At 37.2% G+C, this 25,978-nt stretch overlaps 1 long non-coding RNA gene across 1 annotated transcript in view; it reads right to left on the bottom strand.

Annotated features, from left to right (window-relative positions):
* Positions 1-1,214: 1,214 nt before the first annotated feature.
* The window catches only part of LOC113458732 (uncharacterized), a 40,678-nt gene continuing 15,914 nt past the window's right edge, over positions 1,215-25,978 (bottom strand). Inside the window, exons 2-5 of the long non-coding RNA XR_003379258.2 lie at positions 17,123-17,224; positions 16,677-16,741; positions 7,189-7,565; positions 1,215-2,826 (exon numbers count right to left, since the gene is read on the bottom strand). This is a non-coding gene — a long non-coding RNA (uncharacterized LOC113458732). The remainder of the gene's footprint in view (positions 2,827-7,188; positions 7,566-16,676; positions 16,742-17,122; positions 17,225-25,978) is intronic.

Genomic DNA, 25,978 nt, shown 5'->3' with positions numbered 1-25,978 from the left:
AAGAGAGAGACAGAAGAGGAAAACACGATCCCACCTTTCTCTTTCATTTTACCCATCCACCCTTGCACTTAGTCATACAAATAAACACTAACCTCAATAAAAGAGACATAGTGTGAGACATTTAAATACACAAGCAGCACAGCACAATTAAAGGCTCATGGAAGTAGATAGAATTGCGGAGTGGTCAGTGATCTACATAAATAATTTTGAATACATTTTTTTCCACCTTATGTTAACAAGGACTCATAAGGTGCATTACAAAATCCACAGAATTATCATAAGCTGGTAAATCAGCACAAGGAGTGCATAAAAGTAGTGGAATAATTGAAATGCAGAATCAGGCCAAATTAGAGAAGATTGGGATATTTTTTTGCAGTTGGTTCATGAGTTCAACAAGTTTTCATGCATATTGTGAAATTTTGTGTATTCAACTAAAAAAATTTATCATTCCTTATTTGCATTTCATTAACCTGTTTCTTTTATTTTGCTGACTAGAAGCTGGAAATTGGACAATGATTTCTTGTGACTTATATGAGCTCTAAGAGTAGGAAATAACAAATACATGAAGTCACAAATAATGAATACTCCTTCAAATTTGTCAGTAGATAATTACAGTTTATGAGTATATTGGAAAACTACCAAATTGCTACATAGATGCTTTATATTAAAGAAAGGTTAATGTCTTTCATCATAATTTACACAATCATCAACTCCTAATACCATTTTCAGTATCTAATATTAACTAAAAATAATTTTTATTTCCTGTGAACTCTTGGAATTGGAACTGGGAAAATATTAAAACATAGATACTTATATTTTTCTACAGAACAAATTCCCAGGAATAAAGCTCTTCACAAGCTCTAGGAAAATTTGGCAAATACTATTATAAAAGGGAGAAAGGAGATATTTTAAAATGCAATTTTATTTCATGCCAACATTTTTAATATATTAACTTTTAAGTGTGACAAAAGTGGGGTTTTTTCTCTACTTTGAAGAGTGAAAAAATTTATTCAACTTTTGTTTTCAAAATAGTATTTTTTTTAGAAATTATCCTACCCATAAAAATAAAGGAGAAAGACATTTAGAAGGAATTAAATAAAGCATTTATTTTTAATGAGTTGCACTAAAAAAAATTAATAATATATTCCAAGTATGTTACATTGCAATTATGACAAGACAAATTCCATTAGAATTTAACTAGAAGTTCTGTTAATAAATGTACAAATTAAACAATGCCTATAAAAACTTGGTTTTCACCCAGAAATGTATTTGAGATTTAGGGCACTACACATCAATCTGGTATAAACTGTGGAATAAAGACATAATTATTTTTTGGAATGCATATACAAAAATGACAGATTTATGTTAGCAAACAATTTGATAGAAGATTGGGATAAAATCCTATCAACAATAATATGGTATTTGTGTTAATGTACATGAGATGTGTGTCAGACGATAAAGGTTTTAGCCAGTAGAGTGATGAAATCTGTGCATATATGAACTAAGAAATTAATGTATATAAATACTGAAGTATAAAAAAGCATGATTAAGGAATAGTTATTTGGAACTGATATGGAATGCCAAGTAATCAATATTTTTCTGCTAAGCTGTGAAGCTTTTGAGAACACAAGTTAGCAGCTAGTGAGTTATTTTCAGTAGGAGCACTTGTTCCAAGTTTTAGTGAGAAGCAGAGTTATCAAAATCATAATCTGTTTTGATTTTCATTTGCAGGTGTACACAATATCATTATTAATTCTTGCATTTAGAATGCTGAATTAATGTAAGGAACATATGTGTAACTGGTCCTTTCTCTACATGATACACTGTCTGGTTGCAGTATATCAATATTTTTCAGGAATTTAATTTTGAAAATGATAAAATAATTTTTAAAAATTTGGACTCAGACCAATACTTCCCCCATGAAATACTTGCATTTGCCATCAAAGAAAATCAACATCACGTTACTAGACATATTAATAGTCATTAATTAATAAATATAAAGATATATATAAATACAAACTATGCCTCAATTAGAGCACAATAAGAGGTGTAGCACACAATGGTACTGTATTGCCAGGTTTCACTGAAGTCATAGAAAAGAAAGTGTGATGTGGACATCCAGCTGTTTCTTTGTCCATTTACACTGAATATATTCAGTGAAATGACCGGCACAAGAAACATTACTCTGAGGTACTTCATCCTGATTTTCATTATGTTTCGGAGCTATAACTAAGGCCCTTTAAGATTCTGAAAAAAATCTCCTACAACACTAAAGAAGAGTGTTCCAGGGCTAAAAAAGATAGCTTTGGAAATCAAAACAGATGTTCTTGCAAGACTGCAAAGCCAGTGTTGTAGATTTAAATGATCCGGATAAGTTGCAAGCTGAAACTTTCAGAGATTTGCCAGCAAAACTTAGCAGTAAAAATCTGGTTAATATTAAAAGCAGAGATGCTTTTCCAACATAATCCTAAATGGATTTGTTGTATCTCATTTTCTTAAGCAGCTTCGGCGAAGAAGTGGAATGAGAAAAAGCAGCATGCTTTTACCATTTCCACTACAGAAAACTATGTGGAAAAGACCCAAAAACCTGTAGGTCTAAATCAAGTCCCAGAAAGCTCCTATTTTTAATTGATTATAATGAGCAATGGAGTATCAAATAAGAATATGGAATCTAAACTGACTTAACTTTGTAAACTCAGGCCCATCTGCTGGTCAAAGCTGAAACAAAGGTCTCACATTGATGTTTAAGGAAGCTTGAGTCCGGCTGGGCACCAGGCATTAGAGCGCGTTAGGTGTTTCCTCTCCTAACATGTCACCAAACTGTCTCTGCAAAACAGAAATTAGATTTTGCTAATTTCAGTGTAGGTAATATATGGCAGTAGTACTTTTTCCTTTAACAAAGTCAAGCAAATGGTTAATTCTTCATTGATCTGTTCTAGTATTCCCAGCTGTGCAAGGAAAGAAGTGGAGAATAAAGCAGAGGCAGTTTCATTGTATGATATAATAAGCAAGATTATTGGCTGAAGAAGTCTTTTATCAATGCAAAATTCGTGGAGGAAAAAATATCATAGAAATTATGTTATTGGCACATTGATAAATGACATGCCTACTTAACTGGGATCACTGCCAAGGGACAGATCCAGTTTCATGCAGGGTTTCAGTCCCCCTTAACAGCACCAGCAGATAAAGTGGCAAGCAGTTTATTTTGTGGTGCTTGCAGATCTCTCCATATGTGGAACGGTAGGATAAATGTCCTTTAGTCATGCCATTATTGATCATTCTGGCATTAGTCTTACCAAGTCAAAGTCATCTAATATAGATGTTACACATGTTGCAATTGATTTAAAAACTTTAATTACTTGCCTGGGTGATGCTTGAAATAATTTAAATAATCTCAACATAGTGGAAACTAATATGTCATAATCAAGATATTTGTTAATTATGGATAGGTACATTTCAAATGCAAAGACAGTAACAACAGGCACTTCCATTGCTGCCACAATGCTTTTACCCCATGTTAACAACAACCCAGACACCTTGGTGTTTCAGCTGAACTTCCCACTAAAGCTCTGAGCCATATTCTAATACTGGGCAGCTTCAATGACACAGAGGAAACCTTACAAAATGTGGCTCTCTGACTAGGCATTCTTCTATTTAGGAAGATTATTAATCCAGCTCCTCTCTAAACTATGCCATTTCCCATCTGGAACAGCTTAGAGAAGGAAGAATGCATATTTAAGACCAGTTGTCCTTGTAAGAAATTAATGATGAGGGTGGAAAACAGGAAGGGACTGAATTTGCCATCAACATCTCTTTAAAGCCTCCTTTTCACAGGGAATTATCGAAAACTAACCATTTCAACAGGACTTGATGAATCAAATTCTCCTTCATTATGACCTCTTCTGCTGTTTGTTATTATCTCTTTCATTTTATCTCCTCTTTCTTTCTCTTTTTTTTTTTCCTTTGGCCACTTAATAAACAGACCTTTGCACAACAAATGGATCCCACACCTTCCCCTCCCAGGTGAACACTGTAACCACTAGGCTGTAAAATGTCTTTCTCTCAAACTACTCTACACACAGCAGTTCAGTTATAACAGGAAAGGAGAAAAATCATTCCAGTTCAGCCCCTCTGCAGGCAGAATTGTAGAAGATTTGAAGTCTTTCAGGCAGCCAGAGCTGGCTCAGGCTTCTCAGTAATGTCAGCAAAATTGAATTTTGCCTTCTGAACACTACCATGGGTGAGAGACGCCCTTGCCATGGGTAAGGATGCAGGGAGGAGGAGTGGCATCAGACTGAGTAGGACAATGGAGAGGTCACAGATCTTCTCCTGTCTGCACTGATGTGACATTGCAGCACTGGCTGGGTGTGAATCCCATCCAGGAACAGAGCCTGCCCCATCACACTCACCCTTTCTGCAGCAGCAGCAACAGCAACCAACGCAGGTACAGTCATGTTGCTGCTCTACACAACTCCTTGCCTTGCCTGTTTCTGGAGACAGCCCCATCCGCAGTGAAGGGCTTCCAATCCCACCTTCTACTGACCTGAGCATGCTCAGAAACTGCTTTGCTAACTGTGAACTTCTCCAGCCAAATGCCAATAAAGTTACTTGCTTTCCCTGTGTTTTCAGAAGAGTCTTATCCCAATAATCACTATCCAATACCATCTCCAAACACTTCCTGGAGTAAGATTTTTAAAGGATTCAGAATTTGATAGAAGATCTACTTTATTGCTTCCAGATGGTCTAAACTGCTCTTATTGATCAAACCTGGGACAATTCTGATTGAAGAAAAGGAGCTAAGATGCCTGGGAGCCAACATTCAGGAGATGAGCTGCAGTTCACAGTCTCAGATGTTTGTCTCAGATTTCGATCCACAGGCTCAAATTAATCCTAAGTCCTTCTTTAGGTCCATTCATGTTTGGACAGTTGGGAAGTTTTATGCAAACCTCCTCAATTGCAGTACACACATTAAACAGCAGATCTGTACCTGGAGGAACAGGTGCACTCTATACAGCACGAACAGCATGTCACAAAACAAAGTACATTTCTGTGTAAGCTTTCTCTGATAAATCTTTTTGACCATACAGCCTGCTCACCAAACATGCATGTGCAACAAAGAATGACTTAGGTTAACATTATGGTGAAATGAGGGCCAACAATTGGAGCCTTATAACCTCTAAAAACATAACACAATATAAAATATCCTAATTGACATGAAGACTAATGGTCTGTGTTGAGGTGTAAAACAATGCCCAAATCCTGCACTTCCCTTCTCCTTGCTTATATAAGATTAACACTTTGCAAACCTATTTCCGAAAGTCAAATTTTGAGAAAAGACTGATATATTTTGTAGATAATATTACACCCATAAAACAGTATATCATCCTGTACTGAAAAATACAGGAATTCCAAGACATCTAAACATGAAATAAGGTGAGTAGATATGATGATCAGCTTGCCTTCATAAGAATCAGGGGTCTGCTATTTTGTCAAAATTTTATTTATTACTTGTTATTATTTTTAATTTTAAGAATATTTATTTTTATTATTTTATTATATTTTTGGAACAATATTATTCTTTTATAAAGTAAAAAGTATAAAACAAGGTAGAAATATACAAATATAACAGTTAATTATCCAAATTTCTGTATAGTTTTTTTATCAGATGAATTTAATTGTAACTACAGAATTACTTAGAACTATTAAGAGCTAGAATACAAAACTAAGTTTTATTAGATAACAATAACATTCTTTACAACATGTTTGGTTTTTTAAGTCATATAAATTACTTCAAGTATTTTCAAAACATATTGACAGCTAGATATGGAAAAATAATGCCTATTAAAAAAAAAAAAAGGAAAAGAAAGATGTAATTTCAGGGTAGACCTTGAAACAATCACCAGCTAGGATAGACTCCATAACCTTCAGGTTTCAGGAGAGAATATCCCTGTAATTAAAATGGAACAGAGCTTGGGGAGTCAAGAAATTGCAAGAGAACAAAAACATCAGGCTAAAAGCAGTAAATCAAGAATTGACTCCAGGGAGGAAGGGGTAGATCAAGTGGGGCTGGAAAATGGGACTAAAATTCATAAGAGTTGGGCAGAGATGTACAAACTGGAAAGCACAGTAACACAGCAGGAGAACTTAGAGAAGCACCCAGCAGAAAATGCAACCTTTTTGTGCCTTGGTTCCAACTAGAATTGCTGGAGAATCAGGACCAACAAGTACTGCCTCATTTATTTTTTTTTAAATTCATGTTCCTAATGTATTAGGGGTCTTTGGAAATTTTAATAAAACATTTTTTCTATTATAAACTTAGCATTTGTAGATAGTGACTAAAGACATGTTTCCAAAAAGACTACATGGCTCAACTCTTAAGGTACATGAGACATTCTACTTTCATCCAGGGAGGAACTGTAACCGCAGCACACACAAAAACATTTTACATTAGGCTAGTTCTGGATTTAATTTGTTAAATTCTGCCAGTTCTTCTCTTCCTAGCTTATTTCCTGTGAGGAAAGATGACTTTAAAGGGTCTCAGCTACATATGTTTAAGTGAGGACTTTGGTCAGGATAGAGAGGGAGTTTTCATGCCTACATAAGGTCAGAAAAGCAATTTGTGTTGAACATGTCAGATATGTTGTCAGAAAAGGTCCAGATCCAAGTCAGGGAATTGACATGCATACATTTTTTAGGTTTGAACTGTGCTGTAAGATGCAGATCATATGAGTTCCACCTGAACTGAGATGAAGACTCAATGAATCTCTGACAAATGTCTGCTCTCCAGCACAATATCCAGGGGTGCCTGCAGTCAACTCCTATTTCCATTTTGGATGGCAGTCATGCAAATGCATTACCTTTTTCTAAGGTAATCCTAACACATATCTTAATCTATGAGGGGATGGGAGATGGCTGAAGACACATGTAACTGTCTCTGTTCCCTCATGCACACACAGACCTTCCCTCAAGACACTTGGACAATGATGAATTCAGTCTAGTCCAGTGCTCAGTCACACACATGGCAAAATACCTTTCTTTTCCAGAAATGGAGTACCAGAAAACTCACTCAGCTAAAAGCTAAGGGTTACTCCTGCAGCCTGAAGGAGCTGAAATCCATAGCTCTCACTTTTCCAGGAAGGACCCCTGGAATATTGATTAGGCTTAGGACTGGTTCACTTTTCCTCTTACCTGAAAAGATGAGGGCAGTGTCAGAAAATGAAAGATGGGCTGAGTAGCTCAATATCCAGGTTCAGCTTATGCAGCCTCTGCTGGGGTATCCAAATTACAGGAGCAGTAATGCTCCCTGTGCCCTTGTTCCACATAGGCCAACATCCAGATTTAACCATTCTTCACTCTTCGAGTTCTTATCTCTTAATTGCCTAGGCAGATAGGGAGTTAGATAACTAGTTTATATGTTTTAAACTATATTTGCTAGGACCTTAGGTCTGTGTTCATTCAGGTGCTCTGTGTCCAACTTGGGATGTCTGATCCTGACCACGACTGAAACCTTGCTATGGTTTAAGCCCACTGCAGCAGCAGGAGAATGCTGGTAAGCATTGCAGGCACTGTAAAAAAAAACAAAACACATCATATCAAATACAAATATGAAAAATTATTAAACACACTTGATGGTTGTGAAAGGGAGGATTAAAATTATTCTGTGATTATAGCTGTTGCTAGTTCATTCCCAACGTAGTGGTCTACTACTTCATCATCATATGTATCCTTTTCATAAACCATCAGAAAAAGCTTACCACATGCTTGGAATAATAATGCTATCCAGAATGGCAAAAATCTCATTCTTAGCAAGAGAAGACATAAAGTCAATGTCTTTCAAGACCACCAAGGACCTCAGCTACCCGAGGTCTATTTGCTACTTATAAATACAAAGTAAGAAGAGGTAACAATTGCATTAGCAAAGACAACATTGATAAAATTCATTTATGGAGTAACATCTTCCACAACACCTGCAGATGACTCAGTCTACTTCTTCATAATGCACCTTAAAACAGTGAGCATCATAGGAAGAGTGTTTCAGTGACAGCTGTAGTAGAAATTGTTTTCTCTTGGCAAGATCCTGTTCAGTACTCAATGTCACAATTTAGCTATAGAAGTTACTCTTAAAGTTAGTTCAGACCTTTATGAACCTAACTGCAGTGAATCGAAATTATGTATTTAAATAACTACTAAAATCAACGAAATACGTTCTCTCCAATAAGTGAGAGTTCTACCCCTCATATCTGCGTTTTGGTATACTGTAGATAGGAATGTAGAAGCAAGTGAAACATCTCACTGGAATCAGGACTACCAGTTTTACTCACAGTAAAATTTGAGAGAATTGTGTAGGATGGCCAGATTGATGATATTTACAAAGCGCTATCCTATGCTGTCACAGAAAGTCCTAAAGGATTTAGAAGAAAGAATATGTTCCTTTGCACTGTGCATCTATCAAATTGGTGTGTACCAATTTATCTCTTTTTCTGTCATAATAAATTAAGCAACAATAGCCAATGAAATGGTCAGAAGACTGGAACTAGACTACACATGGTTGCAATCTGAATCTCACTCTCTCCTTAAATGTGAAACTTTCTTATAAAAATGTTCTGCGACTATGGAAATGTATCTGCATTCTACCCTCTCCAGAGCCCATTAAGGTAACTGATAGACTTTAGATTACAGTGACTTGAAAAAAATTACTTTTTTAGTATAAAAAAAAGAGACATTCAGAGAAGAGAAAAGAACAAAACCCTACCTTTTCAGTAAAAACTGAAGGCAACAGAAGATTTGGAACAAGTGCTTGCCAATAGAAGGATTTCATGCTCTTGTTAATTAAAGGAACAAAGAAAAAACAGTGCAGTAGGCTGTATCCTACATAACAGCTTCTACTAATAAAAAGTAATAGACAATTTCCTGCATTCAATTCTTTTGAATACTATTATACCAGGTAATAGAGTTTTGGAAATGGAAGTCCTAGCAGCCTGTCAGAAAGAGCTTTCTTCCACTTTTTTTATTAAATGACTAAGTGCAGCAGTCTGTGTCCTATCTCTCCCTCTTGCATCTATTGGATTGTATTATTTTACATTTTGATTGAAATGATGTCACCATCAGATAAAAGCCTGGCCCAGGCATTGTAATTGAATCAGCCTGAGTTGTTTATTCTAGTGATCTACAGCGATGCTTTCCTTGTCCTAACACAGAATACATAAAAGATCCCCTCTTGTTTAACATGCTACTGATTAGATCTATTTTTTTTTAGAAGGAGGAGAAATCAAATTGGGGGGTCGAGAGAGTAAGAACTGGAATTTAGGGGGAAAATTGGAAAAAGCAGATGAGAAGAGACACCATCTGCAAAACTTTCCATGTGTGACTGAAAGTTTAAACAAATAAATTTCACACGGCATCAGTGCCAGATGCAAACAGATTTGATTGACAACATTTAAATAACAGTTAATGGGAACATCCACAATTTTTGGAAGGTTTTTCATGCTTAGGTCCTAAATCAGACACGTTCAAGTTTTTATTTAAAATAATGCTAATCTTGAAGGAAGAAATATTTTAAATTACTGGGGAGTTTACTGCTCCAAAAATACAGTGTGTTGGATATTAAATTATCGTTATTAACATGTTCTGTTTTCACTTAAAGCATTTTGCATTTTAAAAAGAGTTAAAACAACCTTCCATTTCACAAGTTGTTTCAAAAGTTGCTTTCTTCAGTAATTATTTTCAGAGAAAGTCTGTCTTTTACGCCAACTGCCGTTTCTTTGTTTTTTGTAGTTGCCCCCACACATGCCCCTGCCCCCTTTCTGCCCCTCCCCAAAAAGGCCTCAGCCAAATAAAAAAAAATTCCACTATTTTATGTATGTCATGTGCATACCTTCACACAAAACTGCAACAGCATTTTTGGTGATGATAGAGATTGTGATGGGTTTTCTGTTCTTGGTTTGGTTTTGGGTTTTTACTTCTCAAAATAAAGTACAATCATACAAGGTTTAGTAGTAGTGCCAAGATGAAAATAAGCCAAGCCCATCAGGCAATTTCCAGAGCTATTTCCTACTTTAAATCTATGTTTTTAATTGTTTGCCTCAAGTCTAAAGCTGGGAGCTTATTTGATTTGCTATCTCTATGAGAAGGAAACAAAAATGTAATTTCAGAATGTATTTAAGCAATAAATAGATTTTTTGAATGCAAATAAAAACTATTTTATTAACAACTACAATTAATAAAGTATTGTTATGGAAATGGCTATTAAAGATATTAGTGAAAATTTTCATTTGGGGAACCTTTTATAATCCATTTTAATAAGGGCAACATCTGTATAAGACTATTTTCACATACATGAAAATTTAGCTTAGCAAAAAAAGGTTTTTAGAAGTAAAATAAAAATCCATCTACAATCTCTAAATATCTTAATTTTCTGTTATTTCCTGAAAATTTGCTACAATGTATAAATAAAGAAAGCATTTCCCATACAATTCACAGTCTATTTAGCACTCCTAATAACTGAATTATAAAATTCACTTCATAATAATTGCAGATACCTGCCAAAAAGACCTTAGAGACCTTCATTTTTTTGTAAATCATTTATTGTCCTGAAGGTATCATTATTTGAAAGTATTTGTAAAGTGTACTTATTAATATTTCTAGCCAGTGATGAACTCAGAGCTAGGAAGGTACAAGATACACTCTCTACATTAATGAATGTGTTTGTTTGCAGTGTATTGCAATGAATGCATTTTGACTGAAGTTAACCCTTTAATTTGCATTGTTTAGATCAAGTTGGGTAATATTCCTTGCAGCTATCTTGGTTTTCAAAAGTGCTACTCACTATGAAAGTACTCTATTCATAACAACAGAACAGAAATAATGAAGAAATTAATGAAGATCTGTCATTAATAATTTTAAAACAAACTTACTGCTTTATTTATATACAAATGTGTATCACAGTTGGCCTTGTAACATAGAGACATACTGTTCTGTGACCAAATAGAGAGACACAAGCTCACCAAAGCACCAACCCACATTCAGTCCCCAGAGCTGGTTAAATATAATTTGCATCACAGAGGTTACACATTTGGTCTCTGGGAAAAAAAAAAAAAAAGGAGGCAATGTTGATTTAGCCTCCCTTCAATACTCTCCAGCAGCTGCCTCAGGGAATAGCACTCAGAGGAACATCCCAATATGCCATGCTTTTTCTCACCATCACATTACTTTCTTGTTAAAGCACAAATGGTTGGTAAAGGCAAATTGATTTCAACAAAGGAAAACCATTGCGAACATAAGCTGCAGCATTCAATCCCCCTAAACATGAACAGAGATTTATTTATAATTCAAAGATGCAGAATTAATTTTTTAATAGCAATTTTCATGATTTTTGGAGTTTCCACCGTGAATTCCTCTGATGTCTGGAGGTCTGGCAAACGTCCTAATACCATCAATGGGATTCCCTATTTTAAATGGGAATTGTTTCAGACACTTCCAGCAGAAAGGTGTGAAAAAAAGCCTATAACTTCCATTTATTGTTTGTAGCAATTTCCTTCTACTATTTGTCGACAGTATCTTATGAGAGTCTTTCCTTGTGAGATTTGCAGCTACAAGCACATTTGATAAACTAGTTAGGGACTTGTGCAATCTGATCAAAATCAAATTAAACTTTCAAACCTCTTAAATCTTTCAAAAAGAAATGTAAGCTGGCAAAACACAACACCAAGAAGCGAAAAAGGTGACCAGAAAACAGCCAGCCAAACAGTAGTGCATGTGTCAGAAACACAGGAAAACATGAGGGAGATGATGCATGGCTGTTTGCTTGATTTAGAAACTTCATATTAAGAGACACTCAAATCCCAGTATTAACGATGTTTAAGCTGGAATATAGACCCGACACCCTTCCTTCCTCCACTGCTCTAAGCATGTGGAAGTCATCTCTATGATCAACAACAAGATCACATAAGAGAGTAATTTGTTGGGGTTTGTGGGTGGGAATGGCAAAACTGATGTTCAGAACAACATAGGTTTCACATTAAATAACGTGCTTTTAAATCCTGAAAAAATTTTTTTTTTCCTTTCTTTAACTCATTCAGGAACCTGAAATGAGTGCTCAGCTTGTATTGGTAGAAACATTACTAATAGTTCAGGTCTGTTTTTAATCACAATACCAGGCTTAAATACAAAAGAAAACAAGCAAGATGATGAAATTTCAAGTATATCCTGTCTCTAACCAAGGCATGGAATACAGGAAGAAATAGTGTGTTCAAGGTGAGAAATGGCAATTTCCTTGATCAGTTGTCTTGTTTTGGGTGTAAACAATATATTACAACCTAAATCCAACTCTTGCTAAAGCAACTCAAGTAAGAGATTGGATTTTCAAAAATCCTGTGCCCCTGCAGATTGCCCTGAAGTCAATTATTAAAAAAAGATAATTGAGAAATCCAATATACTATCATGCTTTTGAAAATTCTGATCCAGACAATGTAAATAACTGCTGAGATAGCCAAGTACACATAGGTCCTCCTGCTTTTTCTCAAAACTGATACTTCAGCTCTGTTTTTCCTTTTCTTTTCAAAAATAATTAGTTGTAGCAGCTATGCAGCTCCTTCATAAAATCAAAACAAAACCAAAACCACTGTGTTACTGTCTCAGCATTAAGGAACAGTAGGAAAATCCATAAAAATAAAGATGTTAATGTCAGTCTTTAAGGGGTCATTATAGACTAAAACAAATGTAGAGATATGAATAACTGTTTGGCTATTTATATATGCATATATACACACACATAAACATACACATCAGAAAAGCATAGGGTGCTTCTATATTATTTCTGAAAATATCTAAAACCTGATTATTTACATTGTACAAAATGTGATTCTTTCATAAAATATACTGCAGCTGAGAGGAAATGTGTCTGTGTAGCATATTTTTTCATCCAAAGTGTGAATATTTAAAAAAAAAGTTTACATGTCATCCTGTTCCATCTTTGCATGTACTTGCTCTTTATCTCTAAAGCAGCATACGTTCCATATGAGAGAGGGGGTTGCCATGGTATCTGCACTTTAAAAAATTGAATAGCAGATCTAAAAGAAGCATAAAATCGATTTAACAAGTTGTCATGTAAGTTACCCTGGCCCATAAGGATGAAGTCTATGCATCTATTTTTACCATTAGAAAATGTTTATTTAAAAAAAACCCACACAATTGTAATGTTTTAGTCACAGAACTAAGTACACTCCTCATTAGGTTGTTCTCATCAACTTACAAATCATTTGGGTGTGCATGTGGATTTTCAATCTTTTTTTCCTTATCTCTTTAAAAATACAACAAAACATATAAGAAGAAATAACTCTAAGCAGTGATCCTAATTTAGAAGATAAATGCTGACATATAACCTGAGACAAAAATAAACCTTACTTAAAAATAAATTTAACTTCTTTTTCATTCTAAAGAACAGACATTTCAATAAACACCTTGGAAACAGGCAAATTTCTTTTTCTTTTTTCACTACTCAGAAGAGAGGGCTTCATTCCCATTACTTTGGGACTTCTTTTAGGCACAGGCACAAAATAGTCCCAATTTGAGTGCCCAGTCTGCAGGGGACTTCTTGCCTGGTTTCACAGGCAAATTAAAAAAAATTGTGGTTTACCTCTTTATTTGTTGGTTCGTTGGGGTTTGTTTGATTTGTTTTGTTTTCTGAAGAGAGAAATATGAATGGAAGAGAACAGCTGGAAGATAAGAGCTTTTTCCAACACTGCATCCTCTCAACTTCCCTGCAGGATAGGTTACCACCAACTCATTGAGTAAACCCCACACAGAATCATTACTTCCACCAAACACCCTCCTTGGAGCAGTACAGCCTTTTGGAAAAGGTCAATGTTACCTAGCAACTAAGAGCCAGTGCCTTTTAATAAATTAACCCCTTCATATGAACTTTGGTGACATCTCAAATCTCAAAAGGACACTGAACGTTTTATCTTCATTCTAATGGGTTCAATTGTCAAAAATTGCCTGACAGAATCATGGCTGAACCCAGAAATTCTTTTAAGGATTGGATTTATTCAGTGGAACACATAATCCTAACATTGCTCAAATAGAGTTATGCTGATGTCCTGTAAACCCATACAAAAACCAAAGGCTGCTTCACAGAGAGTTTCAGAACTTTGTATGCCATTTTTCTATATTTCCACAGAGGTGGAAACTTGGCTGAAGTGAGGTCCCAGAACAGGACAGTCCTAAAACACAGCCAAGGTCGATGTTCAGACAAAGTCCCCAGAGAAGCCACAGACACTGCTCCTGCTGCAAGGTGGGTGTGCAGTCTTATTGACTTGCACTCCACTTTGAATCTTACTTTGAATGTAAATCCCATACTGAAATAGGAGATGAGTATGACTGGAAACAGAAGAGGCTCTTTGGCTCAAGGATCCCAAATAGCTGACATTCTGGGGATTATAGAGCTCAAGGTAAATGCCAGAACTGTCAAATAGGGCCAAGTATGAGTCACTGTTAGGGAATGCAGGCAGACACTGTGCTAAGAGTAACTAAGAAGGGGACAACCTCTTCACCTGTTTATTTACTTACATCCTAGGACTCAGTCATGGCCCATTGTTTGTCTAGGTTTGCTCTCCCTCAATGAAGTACCTCTAAATCAACAAACTAGCTCCCAAATTTCTATACAGCTCACGTACCTACTGGCATGCATAACCTGAGGAATTGGGATTCTCCCAGACACATCTCTCTATGCCATGAGGCACCATAAGAAGCATCAGAAAGCTCAAAGAGATCTAGTGGTTGAACCACAGAACAACCATTACTGCAGGCTCTGTCAAAAGGACAAACGTGCATCCTTTTCTATATAGCCATTACCTGTACAATTCCTCTGTTCTTTTCAGAGAGATTGAGATAGAAATATTTTTTGAAGTTGGGTGAAGCTGCATTATATTTTTTGAGAAGCTGCATTATATTTTTTGGCTTCTTACAACATAGCAAATATTTACTTAGTTTTGTTAAGACAAACTCATGTTCTAAATACTTTGTGTGGAAAATGAGGGAAGTATAATTAATATCCAGCTATCTAGAAGATGGCCATATTCACAAAACACCTGAAGTATTCTACTGGATTCAAATCCAATGTTTTAACCAAAGAGTTCCCAGCCTCTGCCTGCAGTCTTTAGCCTAATTTATGGTACAGAAATACAGTCTTGTCCAGTTATTCTCTAGCCAGCAGTAAAATTCACTTGGCTTTTAATCCTAGTTCTGCCTTAGTGAGAAAAATATCCAGTTAGCTAAATGAAGAGTTAAGATCTCATGACATAGGTTCAGAAAACCAGGTTTATCTCCATGTCTCACAGTTTTGCAAAAGTATGTATGCAAGAGTAAAAATACATTTCAGACAGAAGAGCCAATTGTATCAATTGTGCACACTCCATTTTATGCTTTATGTACTTTCCCAGGGACACCAAGCTAAAGTTTATGGAACAAATTTATAGAATTCTCTCTCTTCTCTTTTAAAGGAAATGCAGGAATGTTACCCAAAACTGTGACTTCAAGAATACATCTAAACCCAACCCTTCTCCACAAACATGTCAAACTCACAATAAAATTTGTAAAATTACAAAAGGCAACCCTGACTGACATGGGTGGAAGGAATGCATTATTCTAGAAAAAAAAGTCATAAATGGCATTTCATATTTTATTTTCCATATTCTTCTGAGGTTTTTTGCATTTTTTATTACTTTGGACCCAACTATTTATATTAATATTGTCATCTTTCTACCAACTCAGAACAATTTATTTTTTATCTAGTAAGGCATTAAGTATTTCAAATGACTTCATCCAACAGATATTAGACATAATAGGTTTGCCAGCAAAGGATGGCCCATTTGGCTACTGTATTACGTCCTTCTTCAAGTCTCTTAGTCTTCACTGTTTCTTAATAACCTAATTAATTTTAGGTCATGCACATTCCTCATCGCCATCCTGCTTCTTCTGCAAGAATAAAACATATGGAGTACCAGTAGAACCACTATAAGTAATGTCAGGATTTTCTTCTTAAGACCTTTGATAAATTGTCTAAATATATATGTGCTTTGAGTTACAGGACTCATTAAAAAATAATCCTTTTTTAAGGCTGAGAACCATAATTAGATCAGGATTCGTGTCTGTCAAGTTGCCTTTTTTTGTATCACTAGATTAGGAATTTAATACATAATACATAATAGACCCCAGGCCTTCTCCAGAGCTATTTTGAGTTCGATCCACAAAGAAGGTAGGGGTAGAATTTATTTCAACTAATCTTTGAGGCCTACAAAGTAGGTATCAACATCTGAACTATGCATTTGTTATTTTTTATAGCCAGTGGATGAAAGGGCATTTCTGGGATAGAGATCACTTTCTCAGAAGGTAGATGCCTCAGTTGGGTCAGAGAAGGGCACCCATGAAGTGTTTACTGGCTGTAAAGGGATTCCAGGCCTGGAAGGACAAATCTGAAGTGAAGAGGAATCAGCCACATCCCAAGGGTTCAGAAGAGGTGCCCACCTGCAGATCATGCTCTGGACAGTATTCATGACTGCTTTGTTCTTGAGACAACAGTTGTGTCTATCTTCTAAGTCTAACAGGAATCAAATGTGAGATTATCTTTTACATACTTCATATATTAATTGGGTTCTGCTGTGGTAAGCTTTCCAGCATACCAGATCAAGCTGAGATGAAAGTCATCAACTGAAGTACTGCTCAGGTCTTAATCCTGCTGCTCGTTCTAAAGAAAACATAAAACATTTCCAGAAGATAAAATTCAGTCAACCTTTTTATAATGTATGTTTTAGAGAAACAGCATGTATACACATAAATATTTAAATACACATGCACAGACATAGATATATCCACATATATGTGAAGTAAGTCAAAAAAGAAACATAATGGGCACAAAATCAAAGTTAGAAATAGAAGAATTAAGCACACAAATCTTTGACACTGGGGTGTTAAAGTACTATTTGGACGTAGACCTTCACACCTTTAGTTGAAATCTTACCACAAAAGAATTTTATGACATTTTCATTAAGCTGAATTTTTAAAGTAATTTATCCTTAAATATCCTAGTTGCAATTTTCAATATGTTTTGGTATTTTGCCCTGCCTACCTACTTGCCTGTAGTTTCAATTTTGTGCTGCTGGTTTTTTTTCTCACTCTTCCATCTCAGTGTTATGATTTCCATCCTATTCTGCATCCTCCTCCTGGCAGGCTGGACAAACAGAAACAAGAAGAAAATTTTGAGAGCAGAAAAGAACAATTATATGTATCACAAGCAATTCCTTTAAACTAGTTCTTATGAAAATGCTGATTATGCATAACAAGCTCTTTGTGTAGAAGTATAAGGTCTCAAGAATGCTTCCTACACTGAAAAGGAACAAAAGATTACTGAGCTGCTAAAATACCACTGTGAACCTGCTGTTTTGTTCTGAGAGCTTACATCCTAATTATAGTATTTTTCTTTTTTCTTTATTTAAGAGCCTTTTTTATCGCAGTGCAGACTGGACATAAACATTCCTTTGGATCCTGTGTGTAAATAATGAAAACATAAAAACTATGGATTTTTCCCCTATCAAGCAGGTTAATAGTTTAATTGTATACGGTTATTCTTACATTAAAAGCTGCATACCTGGCAAGCTTTATCGGGTAACAGGGACTTTTAAATGTGCCAATGTTTCTACAGAAGTAACGTGGGTCAATTGCAAAAGGGATAACCATAATGATTAAATCATTAAAATTTTGTCTATGCTTCACAGAGCATAGAGAAAATTAACTTCCCACCAACCTCATTTTTCTGCTGAACATGAAATAATGATTTTCTGCCAGTATAATTACAAAGCTAACATCTGATAGAGTCAGCATCCAGGGGGGATTATCACATGCATGAGTATTAGACCTCATTACCAGCTTGACTGCAAAATTATTACATCTTGTAATTGGATGGTGAGATTTATATACAGATTGGCTGGGTTCTCTGTAAGATTGTAATTACAAGCTTCGTTGGTTCGCTACTTATCACACGGTGCAGGAGGAGGCAAAAACAAGCAGAGGAAAGACCATTTCATTAAGCCATAACCCTATCAAGGGAGGAGCACTGTAACATCCCTGTATTTATTAGGCCAAACAGAGCTGTTTGCAGAAGGGGAGGCCATTTATTACCGCCTGACAAATGGGATTTCATTTATTTAACCTCAGTGATCTATTTCAGTAAAATGTACAAACGAGCCATCCATTTTATGATTCCGGAGTCAACGCCTCAATTATCTAAAGGCTAACTGACTGTTAAAGCACCCATCTGCTAGGATGAATTCATTGATTTAATTTGCTTCATGTTACTGAATGATTCTTAGCAGACAGGGAGGGGATGGAAGGGGAAGGGAAGAAGGGAAGGAAGCGAGGGGGTGGCTGGTGGTTTAGGAGAATGCATTGGAGTGATTCAGCACGCCGGTGTCTCTCTGCGTGTCTGCGTGCGCGCGCCCCTGGTTTTTTTTTAATCCTCCAGCACAATAGAAGAAGGAGATCAATAGCAGCTTAAATTTTATGAGACAAGGAGTTAAGTTGTTCAGCTCGAGCCAAAACACCTTTGTTCTACCATAACAAGTAATCTCTGTGGCGGAATTAATATTGACAAGCTGGCTTCTTTGTAGCTAATTTTGTGGGTGCCTGAGCCAATCGGGAGCCTCGCAGTAATAGAGTTGTTATTAGAGTTCATTATAAAAGCTGTGGATCAATGGCTACACTGGGAGGGAGAGGACATGCAGCAGCAGAATGCATATGTATGCTCAAGGAAATGAAATCCTTTTAATGTCCTTGTAATAATTTATTCTATAGTTCTCTTTGACTTAAAAAAAAAAAACGGTCTTTCAGAAATAAAATTAAAAATGTTCCCTTGTGAGGCTTTTAATTTAATCATAACTCTGAACTGATTGGAAGTAAAGCAGGATTTCGGGGGGGTGAAATTCAGGGAGCCCTTTTTATCCAGATCTCAGTTTTATCAGAACTGGATTTTGTCTAGAAAATACCATCATTCCCATTTTATCCAAATTACACAGGCTGGTTTGTTGAAAGCTTATGCTGTTATGTGTGTAGCATTGATAGTCTTTTAAAACACCCCTTTTTTCCATCGTCCCTAAACCCTCTGTCTCATTAAATCTGATTTTTACTTTTTTTTCTTTGATGGGGTGTCATTTTGTAGAAAACATCTTTACACTCAAGGAGAATAAGTCACAAACAGCACGCTAAAGCTTTTTTCCCATGTTTCTGGGAAGGAATGACCTGTATGCTGTGAGTTAGCACTTTCAGCAAGCTGACAAGGAGTTCACAGAACACAGCTCTTTGTAAAAGGTTGCCTCTTTCAGCTGTAAAAGGGCCCTCCTTGATGTAAGTGTTCCCAGAGTAATAATCCATTTCTCTTGTGGCAGGCACCAGCTTGTGCTATAATCTTTCCCACAAGCTCCAAGTCAGTGCAAGAAAGCTGTTTACTGGACAAATTTCCCTATATCTCAATGTTAAATGATACTACATTAAAATGTGAGAATATCACACTCTAAGAAAGGCAGGAGGATCAAAGGGAACCCTCACAGTGAGTGAGTTGAAGCAAATTAGCATCTTTTGGTCATGGTTTCCAAGATATAAAAATATGGCATTTCAGGGCCATAAGTTGTTTGCTCTGCTTTCTCTCCTTTATTTCACTATAAAAAATAGCCATTTATTTTTTCCATCTCGCTATGCTTGTCTCTGCCAAAAAAATTGAATCACTTTCAATTGATGCAATTAGATGGGGTAAGTCCCTTGTGTAGACACTGTTGTTTCAATTCCAGCAGATATCATTAAGACAATATAAGAGACTCTTCCACAAAAATAAGGCCATCAAGTATGAGCACTGTTTAGTCTGCTAGGTTTGGGGTTTTTTTTCAATTACCACATTTTTCTCAAGGATTGATAAAAAACAATCATTTCAATTTTCTTTTTTTTTTTTTTTTCCGGCATCTGTCTTAAAACTTAGATTCCTGCTATTTGGTACAATAACAGAAAATATTCTGTGAGAGAAAAACAGTGCATTAAAGAAATCTTGTCATCACATTTACCACCCTCTTTATTTTCTATTTTCTCCCCCCAGCTAGAAGAAAGTAGAGGCATAGTGTCTGGAACCAGTGACAGGAGGCATAGAAAATGAGGGAAAAGTTCAAAACACAGGTACTGTACGAAGCCAAAAACCCTAGGGAGAACAATTTTTTCTTAATTGGAATGTTTTGAATTTTGCAATTTCTTTCTTTTCCTGTAATACAAACCCCATGCAGCTGTACAGGTAGGGGCTTGACTGCTGGAAAGCAGCTCTGTAGAGAAGGGCCTGGGGGTTCTGGTGAAAAACAAACTGTCCATTAGCCAGCAGTGTGCTCTGGAGGACAAGAATGGCATCCTGAGGGGTATTAGGAAGAGCAGTGCTGTCAGGTTGAGGTAGGCAATCCTGCTCCTCTACTCAGTCCTGGTGAGGCCCCATCTGGAGTGCTGTGTCCATTCTGAAGGGTGACAAATGTGGTCAGGGGACTGGAGCATGCCTATTACAGGGAAAGGCTGAGGGAGCTGGGCCTGCTCACAGCCTCAGAAAGAGCAGACTGAGAGGGGACCTCATCAGCACAGAAGTGGCTTAAGGAAGAGGATGGAGGATAGAGCCAGGCTCTTCTTGGTGGTGCCAAGCAATAGGACAAGAGGCAATGGGCAGAAACTGATGTACAGGAAATTCCATCTGAATATGGGAAAGAGCTTCTTTACTGTGCTGGTGATTGTGAACTGGAACAGATTGCCCAGAGAGGTTGTGGGGTCGCTGGAGATCTGGACATCTGGACATAATCCTGTGCCATTTAGTCTAGCATGGCCCTGCTTCAATAGGGAAGTTGGACCAGATGACCCACTGCGGTCCCTTTCAACCTTACCTTTTCTGCGTTTCTGTGATGATAAGCTTAAATTTCAGAGTTTGAACTGAATAGACCTTGACTTCAATTTTGCCTTGAAAAAGACTGAAAGGGGAAGTGTGACATATTCCCTTTTCCCCCATTTCAAATAAATAATTTTTTCTCTCTGTTGATTTCCTCTTCTCTTCATGACAGTTAATTTCTAATAGTGAAAGAATATCAAAAGAAATTTATCTGTGATTTTTGTGGCTTGTCATGCTGTTCTTTGACATTCACATCCCTCCCAGGATCTCTCTGAGGGATCCTTCTGAACCTCAGTCTTGGTGATTCCATTGTTTTTTTGTGTTCCTTATTTGTCCAGTATGGAAAGACTTTAAGGAAAGGGAAAAAGAGAATTGGTAAATGCATCTCAGAGGTCAAAAGGAGTTTCCTTTGGAAATAAAATTATTGCAAAATGAGCATGATTCTGCAACAATAATGAGAAAAAATAGCAAAAAACTTTTCAGCCACATAAAAGAAATGGAAATGCAGACCACAATGAGAACTGATACAGAGATTAAAGGCAATATGGATCTGGCTCAAAAATTAAATTACCGTCCTTATAGAAAATGGAGATAAAATACCATCCTTAGGTGTAAGAGCAAGACAGCTACTGGAAATGCAAAGCAGAATTTCCCTAGGAAATTAATACTTATTAAATAGATATATATTGTGGTAGACCACCCCTTTTTTAGCATAATGCTGTAAACACTCTGTGGTCAGAGCAGCCAAGGACTACACACAGCTGACCTGTGGGAAGTCCAGTACAGCAATTGCAAAATTAGTATTATGATTTCTCCTATGCATCTTCCCTCACTAATATATTTTTTAGGCCCTCAGCCAGGCCTTCTTAGTGTTGGTCTGAAGTTCCTTAAAACATCAAATTTCTTCTTGCAACATCACTTGGGACATTCCATGTCAGTGTAATACAAGCATAGAAATCTTAAGAAACTGTCTTTAGTTCTCCATTCCCTTTCTACCAGATTTCACTGCTCTGAACCACTATTAGTCACTCCTTTTTATTATTATTATTATTATTATTATGATTATTCTCCTACTTTACCCCATTTAAAGTTTGGAAATTACTCTGTTCTCTTTTTCTGCTTGATGGAGCACAGAAGCTCCCTTTTGCCTTGAATCCTTGATCGCTGACTTTAAAAGTAACTTCTGTATATAGCTGCAGCCCACTACAATTTCTTGTAACACATCTGCAGCTGAAATCCCTCCAGCACCAAGATCAGTCTCGAATTCTCCTGGTTTTCAATGGAGAGAGTTTCATGATGCAGATCTGATGCTCTGTCACAGCACTTGCCTCAGTAATTTCCCTGTGCCACTCCAGATTTACACTGCACCAGAAGCAAAGGACAATCAGACCACTGTGGTAAATGGGTAATTCCTAGGAGAGACTCTTTCTTTGCCACACGTTCATCCTTAGTGGAGATGAAATAGATTGCAGAGTTGTATTAGCTAAGCTCTCTTGTCACTAGAAGAAATGTAGCAACATTTAAGCTGCTGTTCTAACTGGCTATTCCATAATACTACTACTACAGCAACAACTTTAGAACTATACACTTTGAGTTTTCAAATGCAATTGGAATTTCTTTCTCTGTTGTTTCTGCTTGCTTTCTGAAAACATTTGAAAAGCAGGGGAAGCTCTTCTTTAGAACACACATTCTCCAGCTTTACTGCTCACAATTAACACAGGCAATAAACCACTAAATACAGCTGAGTGTTGCATATACAGCTACAGTAAAAGGCATCTACTTTTCAAGTTTCAAAGCCACTTGTCCTTTCATCCTACACCTCAGAACAGGCCTGAGGCGGGAATGTATTACAGTATAAATACAGGCCTCAGAGCACGCTATTCTTTAGTAAAATATGTATTGTAATGAGATAACACTGCACCTCTAATACTTTACTATATCATGGAGGCCTACAGTTATCTCAATGTGAATTCTGTTCAGCCTAGTCTTATCTACTCATTCAGTTATTTTTTTTTTATTTACATATTTCCAATACAACTCAATTGTCCATAAACAAATAGATATTCAGTACCAGTTAGTCAGTGTTATTTCAATGCAAGGGCCAATATTTCCACTAATTTTCATGAGAACAGCATACATACTGAGATTTTTGAAAGAGCTGTTTTTTTCTTTTACGAACTCATACTCAATCTAATCTACATGCACTAAGATACAAAGCATTTCACAAATTAAATATGTCCACAACTCAGAAAAGACATTTGCCAGGGAAAATAAAGAATCAAACAATGTAGTCATGGTAACCTGTAATTAAAGATCAGATCCAAAGGCTTATCACAGAACTGGTATCCACAATGCACACATTTTTTCTCATCTTATTAGAAATAAATTATAGAGAAAAACTGTATCCAAAACAGGTTTTCTTTCTAGTAAATGTGGGTCAAAGGGTTCCTTAATGTAGCACATAAAATGTATGTTGATAGCTCTAAGGAAATTTACTGAAAAGGCATGTTTATTGAATGTGCTTAAGAAGGCATCAAACTGTGAAGGTGTAAAGTACCAGATGCCTCTCAATAAGTCTTTAAAAGCAAACATAGCAAAAAAAACTCTGACTGGATGTGATAAAATCACATGACAGCTCAGGTTGGAAGGCCTTTGAAAGATCACCTCAACATCTGATGGAAAAGGGAACCTATATGAAATTTGCTAATAACCTTCCCAGCTGTGTCTTGAAAACCTCCAGTAATGGGGACTCATGCCTGTAGGGAAGTGATTGATCTCACTCTGAAAGTTTTCTTTCTTTCTCATCATTTTCATGGCTTCCTTTGGTGATGAGATTGAATATTTGTGATATCACTTACTCAGCCTCATAACTAGAAAAAGTGGTTAGATGTATTTGGGAAGAACAGAGTTGTAGTTTGAGTCCCTGTTGTCCCAACTGCTACCTCCATACCTGCCAGGTAATTTCTTTGCTAATGGAAAAGTGTCCTAACTTGGACAAAAAAGGATTCAAATAAGTGTTAGATTTGATGCGACAAATGAGAGATTCATGATCCTAAATGCATTTTCACTAAAAAGACCTGAAATTCTGGTGGGGCATTTGGGAACTACCATGTCTTGTAATAATGAGAGTGACACAATTATCAGTCCCCTGATTTAACCAAGTCTGTGCTTTCAGCTTTGCTTTAATCACTGGGTGAGGAAAAGACTCTAAAGATGTCATCTGTCAGACCAAAAACTACGTGTTTGCTGAATGAGGAAAATACTGCTCTGGATCCAGGTATTTTTAAGAATGTGTTTTCTATAATCTAAACGTAAGAGTATTTTATTTCTTAAGGATATGTTCCTTCCCCTGATTAGGAGGATATGATTAACACACTGATTTTAATGTAACAGTAACATTAATTAATCATTTACTATCACTTAGGTAGAAAATTGGTATTCTTGGTAGTATATTTCAAATTAAGCCTGTAAAGAATTACAGGTAATGAATCCTCAAGAGTTCTTCAGAGTGACTTCACATGAACAACTCATATGACAAGATTAATACGAGACTAGAATAATTTTGTATAACACATTGTGGTGGTTTGACCAGGAAGAAGTGGGAATTCTGGGAAGCTGTGGTCAAACCAATGAATGTTCTGAGTTTGATACTGACACCTGGTGTAGCCAGTGGGGTTTGGACACACCTCCGAGAACACCCAGGGGTTAAAAAACAGGGCTCTGCCCCTGGCAGGCTCTCTTGGGACGTCGAAGCGAAGAGGTCAGATCACCCTCCCCTGTCCAGCCGCTGCTGCTGGGCGGGGGAGGGGCAGCCACGTGGTAGGCCCTGAGCCTGGACAGAGATGGGAGGTGAGGAGGCCCTCGAGGATGGAAGGGTGGAAGAGCCCAGGGAGTCAGCCCTCGGGCAGCCATTCCCCCCCCCCCCCCCCCCAGGAGGGAGAGAGGAGAGCCGGCGACACCGAATGTGATAGCAGCCGGCCCAGGAGGAGAAGGGGGGGGGTAAGAGTGCCCGGCCGGAGCGGCAGCGTGTGTGGGAGTGCCGCAGCTCCGGTACAGAGACTGAAAGTTTTAACCCCTTTCTTTCATGATTGGGGCCTTGCAAAAAATGCTAATCCTCCTCGAAGCTGAATAAGAAGGGAGATAAGAGATGAGATGAGACAAGGACCTGGCCCGAAGAACGTGGAGATGATTGAATGGGGAGAGATGATTTGGAGTGGCCTTTTGGCTGGACTTTTCTTGTGGCCATGGACTCTGTTCCTGTGACACAGAGACTGCACTTAGGGGGAGGCAGTGCCTCAGAACCAGGAGGGTTCATCGTGGGGACCCCCCGGCCCCAGGGGGTTGGAAAAATATGGGGGGGACAGATGTCCCAAAGCAGAGACTGTGCCTTTTTGGAGTGAGACAAGGCATCCTTGAAAGACAACCCTAAAAGCAGCTCTGGCCATGCGCAGTGGTGAGAGCACTGGGCATGGAAGGAAGATGTCACGGGCGGCAAAAGGACTTTTTTCCGGGCGGTGCCGAAGTGACAGGGAAGCACACGAGGTTTCAGTGTGTTTCCAGGGGAAGCCTATGGAACAAGAAGGACTCCTTTCCTCTTCATGAACTGAAGTTTGAGTATACTAAAGTGTGGTGCCAGGCTGGGCAGTTAGTGATTTGGGAGAATGTATCGGATTGGGAAAGTCAGGTAGTGGGGAGGAGGAAAGTGGTTTTTGTAAGGTTTTCAATTTTTTTTCTTTTCCTTATAGTTTTTCCCTATTTCCCTGTAGTTTAGGTAATAAAGTGTTCTTTATGTTTAAGCTAAAGCCTGTTTTGCTTATTCCTGGTCACATCTCACAGCAGACACCAGGGTGAGAGCATTTTCATGGGGGGCACTGGCTCTGTGCCAGGCTCAAACCATGACACACATAAAAAACTCTATACTCATTTGCACAAAACCAAAACGAGCAAATGTCAGGAACACACCAACATACAAAGAAAGTATTTTTAACTAAAATCTGGTAAACTCACGTTTCTGCTTTTGCCATTATCTAC

Source organism: Zonotrichia albicollis, chromosome 1 (genome assembly GCF_047830755.1).
Source record: "Zonotrichia albicollis isolate bZonAlb1 chromosome 1, bZonAlb1.hap1, whole genome shotgun sequence".
NCBI classification, from domain to species: Eukaryota; Metazoa; Chordata; class Aves; order Passeriformes; family Passerellidae; genus Zonotrichia; species Zonotrichia albicollis.
This window is presented reverse-complemented; position numbering and strand designations above follow the sequence as displayed.